The following is an 8,550-nucleotide window of genomic DNA, read 5'->3' on the forward strand; positions in this document are numbered from 1 at the left end:
TATACCCAAAGACAGAAAATAAAACTGTTTTGTGAAGAAAGCCAAGCCAATATGGGGTTTTTCATGTTTGTGATTTGTATTTCCTAGCATTTTTCCTATTCACTCTTGTGGCTGTTTTTGAAGGCAGAACCCTGGGGTAAAAAGGTTGCCTTGATGTACAATCTTACTGAGAGGGATTAGGAATGGGGAAGGTATCAGCTCACCCTTCCTATGACATCAAACTCTGACTAAACCTCTGGCATTGCTCTGGGACTCAAAAAATTCTTGCACATGGAATGTGATTATGGAGGATGGAAAAAAAAAAAAGGTTTTCTGTCCCATTTACATTCCCTGATCTAGAAATATCCCAGAAGGATATTCTGCCCAGTTCAGTGGTGTGAAGTGATACTCAAATTATTCTTATAGTATAGTCACACTACAAGGGAGCTTTACCCCTGGTTGTAATGCATAACTATTTTCTTTCCAGCTACCCATTTTTACTAAACAAAATTTTATACTGTGTAAAAAGGTTCTCCATACTTATCCTTTTCACTCTGAGACCTACCCAGAGGCTCTGCTGAGGATGTTTCCACAGGATTGGAGCACATGGCAGAGCTATTTTTTGCCTTGAGATTCCAGGATTTTTAATTACAACTCGGGGCTCCTTGTTTTAGATACAGGGTCACTCATAATGCCTCTCTCGGACCTGACTCATAAATCTGTTTGTCAAAGGTCACTTCTTTTTAATTTATCACAGTGTATTGGGTTTGCAGGGTGATGTTTTGGTCATGGAGAAGATGCAGGAGTGGATCCTGTGAGAAGAGACCAGGAGCTGCCCCCCTGTCAGACAGAGCAATGCCCAGGTGGGTTCACCCACCAAATGTCCACCATCAGGTCAAGTGTTCCCACATCTGTGGAGGGAATGCCACCACAGCCCTGGATTCATGAGCTGCTTCAACCACATGCATCCAGTTATATTGTGAATTGTTTTTCACAGTGTAGCTTGTGATATTCTTTATCTAAAAAATCTAGAAACAGTAATCAACAAGTTATTTTTACTGTCCTACTCATCCTGTAGAAGCTTTTATCTATTTACTTCTTCAAACCAGCCAGTGATGAGTGCCAGAACTTTCTCCATCTCTGAAATCATTACCAGCACTGCTAGCTAAATTGTTGAATACTGAATCTTTCTGGGTAAAGGTTTAAATTTTGAGACATAAACCATTTAAGAAATAGAAGGGATAAAGCTTTGACATTTTATTTTGTTATGGAAGAAAAAAAAAGAAAAAAAATACCTTCTATTATTTACATAGGTTGTATGAATGCAACATCCATCCCAAAATTCCCTGGCACAAATCTTTTCAGTAATTTTTTTCATTAGATCATTTACATATATAATACAGAGAGAATATATTTAATAATCAAACATATCGTGTATTTATATGACACAATTTGGGTATATTTACATAGTGAGATGGTCCAAATATCAGTTAATGCCTTCCTGTAAAGGTTTTGATTCTCCTTCATCGTATGCTAAAACATTTGACCTATATCTGGGGAAGATCACTGGCCAGTGAACAAGATATTAACATTTTTTCTTAATGATGTTGCACAGTGGGAGAGGTAAAATTCCTGTTTAAATACAACACTAAGCAACTACTCAGAGTCCAGAAAAAAGACTATTTAAACACTTTCAAATGAAAATATTTTACTATAATTAATGTAAACATTCTGGTACACATATGAGATTAATTAGAAGATATTATATCTGTCATACACATAAATTTAGAGCTGTTTTTTCTTCAACAGTGTCTTTCCTGCCAATAAGTTTCCCAGCTGAGCTAAGTTATGCTGCCATGTCCTGTGTTCATGCAGCAGTTGCCCTGGGGGACAATGACAATTTGATACAAAACCAGTCAGGGATATGAGGGTGGCAGTGGCAATGGCAGAACCATGTCTCAAAACAGGAGTCAGACTCTGAATACCATGTCACTGATCATATACAAAAATATCCCTAAAATATTCAGATGAATATATGAATGTATTAATGATTATTCCATAACAAACTTTTTGCATGTGTTTTTATGTCTCTAGGCTATTTTACTGCTTTTGCAGCTCTTTGTGACTGCAGAGAGTGACAAGGTGGAATGTGTATATTTCCTAGTGTCCCAGACATTGAAAGATCTGCTTAAACTCATTAGAGTATTGGATTCTTTTCTGAACATCATATCCAAACATATGTGAACATAAAGATTTCCCCTATGAAATTTGGGAAGAAGAAATAAGTTGGAATTCAATTTTCCCCAAGAAAATTTGCTTCAGAAAAATTATGTTCCAAAATATCAAAACAGTCCAATATTGAAATAGTGATTTGTTGGACATATTGTATTTTTTTCTGATTTTCTTCTTTTATTTTAAAAAAGTTTAATGATACATTTAGTTGCGACTGCTGCATCCTGGGGTCCAAAAGATGTGAAGCATATCACAAGAGAAAAGCAAAAGTATCTTAAAGAAAATCCTCTGTCCCAAACGGACAGAATTCCTCTGCCTTCTGTCCAGAATTCTGTCTAGATTGAGATGTCACTGTTGAAGAGAAATGTGAACTGGCTGGACATAATAGGAAGAAGAACAAGAGTGATCAGAAATTCATAACCCATTGTAAGAAAAGAATTAAGTAATAGTAAATGGGAAAAAAATCTTCAGTTATTAAAAACATCCCTGAGAAGTAGAGAGGGAATAAATCAGTTCTTGTATTTACCACAGACAGAAGAAGAAACAATGGATTAAAGTACAAGAAGAGACAATAATATTGGCCATTATCAAGATACTCAATGGGAAATGTTACCCATAATGGTTGCAGGCTTTTTCAGTGGGTGAAAATTTTTAATTGAATTTAAATTTAAATTTAATTAAATTTGAACATAGTTGTGTATAGAATACTACACAGACATCTCTCCATATTTTAGCAGATGGACAAAAATCTACTTGTTTTCAGTGATTTCCTAATGAGTTTAAGTACCACTTTAAAAAGTCAGCTGGTTGCTATGAATGACACAGAGGTGATAAAATGCTTAATACTAGTCCAGTATGATTTGTTGAATCCTCCTAAAATAAATTTCACTAAGTTCAGCAATTTTTAGCAGCACAAGAGGCTGGAATGAAAAGCCTCTAAATGTATCTGTTCAATGACCTCTTCATCACTTGTAATATATCTAAGCAGCTTAAAGAGGTTTCATTTAATGTTTATTCAAGAGTCAGGAATTCTAGTCATCCTTGTAATTTTGACAAATAGGGAAAAAAAGCCAGGAAAATATAGAACACCTTTTCTTTAGAAAATTTCTACATTTTCATTTGATTTTATAGATTGCTATCGCTTTAGTGGAACACACTTTTTCTTTCCCAGTAGTTTGTACTGAAAGAATAGTGACATCCTGAATTTCTAGAACTTATCTTTGAGGGAAGAGCAACTCAGTCACCTCCACAAATAAAGAAAATGTGTCCATAACTAACAAATTAGTAATTAAATAATTTTGGAGACGATTAAAAATAACATTGTCTAACAATATTAAAATATACAGGGTACATTTAATATAGAGAACTTTTTTTTTTTGCATTTTGTCAGTTATAAATGAAAATATTTGTATGGAAAATAGTTTCTGTGAATCCTAGAAACATTTCACAAATGTTTTAGATTACTTAACCAGAACAAAGACCAAAAAGAAACTCCTGGATTACCAAAATCAGTTTCACTGCTATCGTAGACAACAACAATATTTAATCCCATCACTTCATTCATAAATACCTGTTTTAAGATTCAAGAGAGCTTTTTACTTTTCAACTATCTTGCTGAAAAGCTTTTTAGAATCTCACAGCTATGATAGTCAGAAAATATCTAATTTTCATTCAAAATATATTCATGGACAATAATAAAGAATAATTACACATTTTATCAGTGAGATAATAGTCATTTCTCTGTCACAGGACAAAAATCAACAGAACAGATTGTGAATCCCTTAAGATTACCAAAAAACAAAGCTCAAAGTTGGTAGAAATTAAACTTACCATTAATATATTAAAAATAATATTGTTCATTTTCAAAACATTCTTAATAATTTTTCTCAAAGTCTTATTTTGAACAGTTAAACTTTTATAAGATGAGATGTTTAACCTATGATATTGCTTTCCACTCTTTATAACAAGTCAGAACATATTCTTTACAGGAAGAAATTAAAATATCTGTATCGTGTTCCCAGTGAATAATGAGTAAGTTATCTGGTAATTTATTGCAATTATTTGTATCATGTGTTGTCTTTTCTAATAAATTTCACATCATAGTGCTCATGAGATGCTTTCAACTATGGAAGTAACAGTGCATGTAAGAAGGAAATTAAATTCAAAAGGAAGTGGTAGCCAGTTTTAAACCTCTGGTTCCAAAAGGATTGTATTGCTTTATATCAGATAAAGCCAAAGCTTGTTGTTTTTCTGCCTTCATTTATATCTTGCTGCATAAAATGTTCATCATCCTGATCTTTGGGCATCATATGGGAAATAAGAGTGACAGTTCTACAAATCCCTGGCTGCATCTTGTTGTCCACCTAACAATGAAGTGTTTCTTTCAGAAAGAATTCACATTACTGTTTTCCACAGGGATATTTGTAGTGTGGTTCATATTATTTAATTCTTTGAACACTTTTATGAACCTTATATTATTCATCGTGGCTTTAGACTTTCACCTCAGAATTGTTTTCTCATGTGGTCAAAGCACGGGGCCAAGGCTTTGGAGACAGATTTATTCCTCACCATATAAGAGCTTTCATGGCTTTAAATGATATAAAGGACATTTTCCTTTTGTCACTTATAAATTGCCATCATTGTTACTTGTAAGGGGCAAATTTGGCCATATATAATAAATGGTTTTTTTCCCGCTGTGTTTCCTAGAATAAAAGACAACAGCAATTACCTTAATGGAAAAGCAAAACATTTAGGTCCTAAATTAGACAGGAGAGATTTAAGTCTTTTGGTTTAGATTCTCCATTGATGCTCCATAAGGCACCAGTGTTGTAACAGGTGCTTTCCATATTAATTGCTGCTTCTGTTCAGAGCAACAGCTGCCACATGAAACCTTGTGCAGGTGGCTGAATTTGTGAAATGATCTGGTAATGAACCACACCTCCTCATAGTGATTTTAAAATTTTGTGACTTTGACTATTCCTAGCATACTCAGTGTGTGTGCCAAATTTTTCATTCCTCTTCTTGTGTTCAACTTCTGGTCCCTTGCATCACTTTTGTTATTTCAGAGAGGTTCATAGCAGAATTTATCATTTCTTAATTCAAACAATATGAAAATATCAAGAGGGGTTCTTTGTTGTCAACTTTTTTCTTCCCTTCAGGATATAATACATGATGTCCTGCTTGAGGATGTTTAAATACAACTTTTTAATGTAAATACTTGGGCATAACCAATCATTCCTCTTTTCGGGGTTTAGTGTGGTTTGCTGGTTGGTTTTGACTGGGTTTTTTGTTGTTTTGGTTTTTTTTTTTATTTTCAAATGCATCTTTTTAAGAACTCAGTAAAATATTTGAAATCTACATATTTTGCCTCAAAATATTAACAAATTTTTAAAAAATTCTGTGACAGCCTCAGGAACAATCTGCATTTCAGTAACCTCAAAGGAACTATGACTCCCAAATTTATCCCAAAATTATTCATCAAGGAGATGCCAATGCTGTCTTTTAAAAGTGGGTCTATATTTGTGTCATTAGTGCCAAATGATTTTCTGAGAGAATGACAGCAACCACTTGAGTGGGAGACTGAGGGTCACCTAGCTGGATAGTGTACACTCTATATTATTCAAATAAATGGGGGTGTGAGGGTAATATCTGCATTTCTCTTCCTATGTGTGCCAAAACATTTGTACAGACAGCTTTTTGCTATTCCAGGAATCCCTCCAGCACTTACTATAAGAATATTATAAGGAGTTTCTGTAAGCTGGAAATTTCTTTCTCAGGTACTCTTCCTTGTACTGCAGGGGAAAAAAAATTCCCAGCTTTGATAGGAAGAATAGTTTTCCCAAAAATTTTGAGCCACAAAAGAATAATATAGTGCAGGGTAAGTGGAGGCAGTGTAGCCTTTACTGTAATCATAGAATCTTTTATGAAGTTGGACTTTGAGATTCTCTTTCCTTGATGAGATTTTTTTCCTCCTTTCCTGTCACTGGTCCTTTTTATGGACAGGTATTTGGGTTTCCCTCCTAGTGAAAACCAAGGCATAGAGGATTTGTGTGGATGTGGTGTTTGGAAGAAAAAAAGTGTCTGGAACCTGCAGTCAGTTCTGGGATTGGGGTGTTCACCTGGCTACAGGGACTAGATAGAGTCTAAGGAAGGCAATTAATAATTACCACAAGTATATTTATCACTGGTATAAAATGACTGGAGGTTTTTGCCATAATGATGGTGGGGGAAACCCTGCAGACATCCCACAGCCATCAAAAAAACATTAAAAAGCTTTCCTTGCACCTGCTCTATTTCAGGCACAGGTTTTACCCAGGTGATAGAAATGAGGGATTGCTGGGAACTGCAGCTTCCAACGAGTGAGATGTGTAACCAGCTTGCCAGTGAGCAGCAAGAGTCTGGGGCACTGACACTGAACAGAATTGTATCAGCTGGCCAAAATCCAACCACTCACCAGCCCCTGATTTCATACAGGTCTATATATAAAGTCAAGAATGAACTGTGGTGACCTTCCATTTTCATCTTTGTATAGCACAGATGACACAAAATAGAAATTTCTCCTCTGAGTCTATAATGTCTAGTTAAAATAAAATGTATATTTAAAATGGGAAAAAAAAAAAACCCCAATCTTTATTTAAAGGTTTCAAGCCAGGGGAATCCTCCTTGCCCTAACATGATCCCTGGTAAAAATAAAGTGTCTTGCTTTTAGATCAATTATTTCAGATCCAGTTTATCCACCCACCCATTTATTTCACCGTGGAAATGTTCACTTAATTGTGAAGTGTTCGTGGGTGAAATGTAGATTTCAGGCTTTCAAAGTATTTGCCTGTAACTCAAGTTTCCTAAATATCAATGAAATTTCAAAGTTATTTTTAACTTGTTGTGACTAGCCATTTTTTAAATATGTAGACATTAAATCAATTCCAGAATGATCTCACTACTATTTCTCTACTCTTACTTGATGTTTTTCAGTTAATGTATTCTGGATTCAAGTCAGTCCCCTTTGCTATAGCAGCAATTTGAAACCTTGATTCAGCTAGCTACTTCCATAATTTACAAGTTGTTTCTAATACTTCATTCCAAGACCTTGTTCATCAGGTTGCAAATTTGCAAATGGTCTGCAACATGGTGTATGGTTTTGCTCTTTTTCCAAGTGATCCATCTTGGTTTTACACATTTGTCAAACATTTCATCATTGACATTTTCTTACCAGAAATAGTAGGATGTCACTGCTAGGTCCTCATACAGCCTCAATGTCAATAATTCCTCCCTGAAACTGCTATATCTTTTAAACAGGCCATCTCACCTATTATCAAAAAATCGGAGTCATAGAGTGGTTTTTGTTGGAAGGGACCTTAAAGACCCTCCAGCTCCAACTCCCTGCCATAAACAGGGACACTTTCCTCTAGACCAGGCTGCTCAAAGCCCCATCCAGCCTGACCTTGAACAATTCCAGGGATGGAGCATCCACAGCTTCTCTGGGCAATACCATATCATATTTCACAGATTTTCCTAAGTATAACACCTGTTTTACATAGCATTAACTGTTTCTTCAAAATATCATGTTGAAGGAACATACAACACCAGAAACAACTGGAGAGAAGGTACCAGCTGGATGTGATTAAGTACAACAATTTTTCTGTTATCAATCCTAGCAGGTTATCTTGCAGGACAGCTCTAAGTATACCCTGAAAAGCATTTATTGTACTTACTTTCAACTGTATTGAGTGGAATCAAAAAACAGGCATTTCCAAAATCCATCCACAAGAATATGTGCTGAGTCTTTTTCATTTCTTTCACTCTTAATTTGGCTTTTTTTATTCTCCATGAGACAAGAGAAGAGAAGGAAAGAAAACCCTTCCCCAGGAAATTTTGCAACTCGTGTTTCTTAACAATGTCTGCTTTCTTGGCAATTAGCTTGGCTTCTCAGAAGTCAGTGTATGTGAGAAGCATTCCCATGGGAATCTCATGAAGTTTAACAGGACCAAGTGCAAAGTGCTACACCTGGGTCAGAGCTATCAGCACAGGCTGGGGGATGATATTAGGAAAAAATTCTTCACTGTAAGGGTGGTGAGGCCCTGAAAAGCTGTGGCTGCTTCCCATCCTTGGAAGTGTTCAAGACGAGGCTGGATGGGGCTTGGAGCAACCTGTCTCGTGGAAGGTGTCTCGTCCCAGGGTAGGGAGTTGGAACTGGATGATGTTTAATGTCCCCTTGAACCCAAACCATTCTGTTATTCTATAATTCTAAGTAGAAAACTGAGTGATCAGATTCTGCATCCTGATATCTGTTTTATCTGCAGAACTCATACTCCATATATATTTTATTTATTAGAAAGGATG

At 35.6% G+C, this 8,550-nt stretch overlaps 1 long non-coding RNA gene across 1 annotated transcript in view; it reads left to right on the plus strand.

Moving 5' to 3' along the window:
• The window catches only part of LOC135290160 (uncharacterized), a 30,701-nt gene extending 24,056 nt beyond the window's left edge, over positions 1-6,645 (plus strand). The window contains exons 2-3 of the long non-coding RNA XR_010352864.1: positions 753-842; positions 6,510-6,645. This is a non-coding gene — a long non-coding RNA (uncharacterized LOC135290160). The remainder of the gene's footprint in view (positions 1-752; positions 843-6,509) is intronic.
• The last annotated feature ends 1,905 nt before the right edge of the window (positions 6,646-8,550 follow it).

Source organism: Passer domesticus, chromosome 1, assembly GCF_036417665.1.
Source record: "Passer domesticus isolate bPasDom1 chromosome 1, bPasDom1.hap1, whole genome shotgun sequence".
In the NCBI taxonomy this organism is placed as follows: Eukaryota; Metazoa; Chordata; class Aves; order Passeriformes; family Passeridae; genus Passer; species Passer domesticus.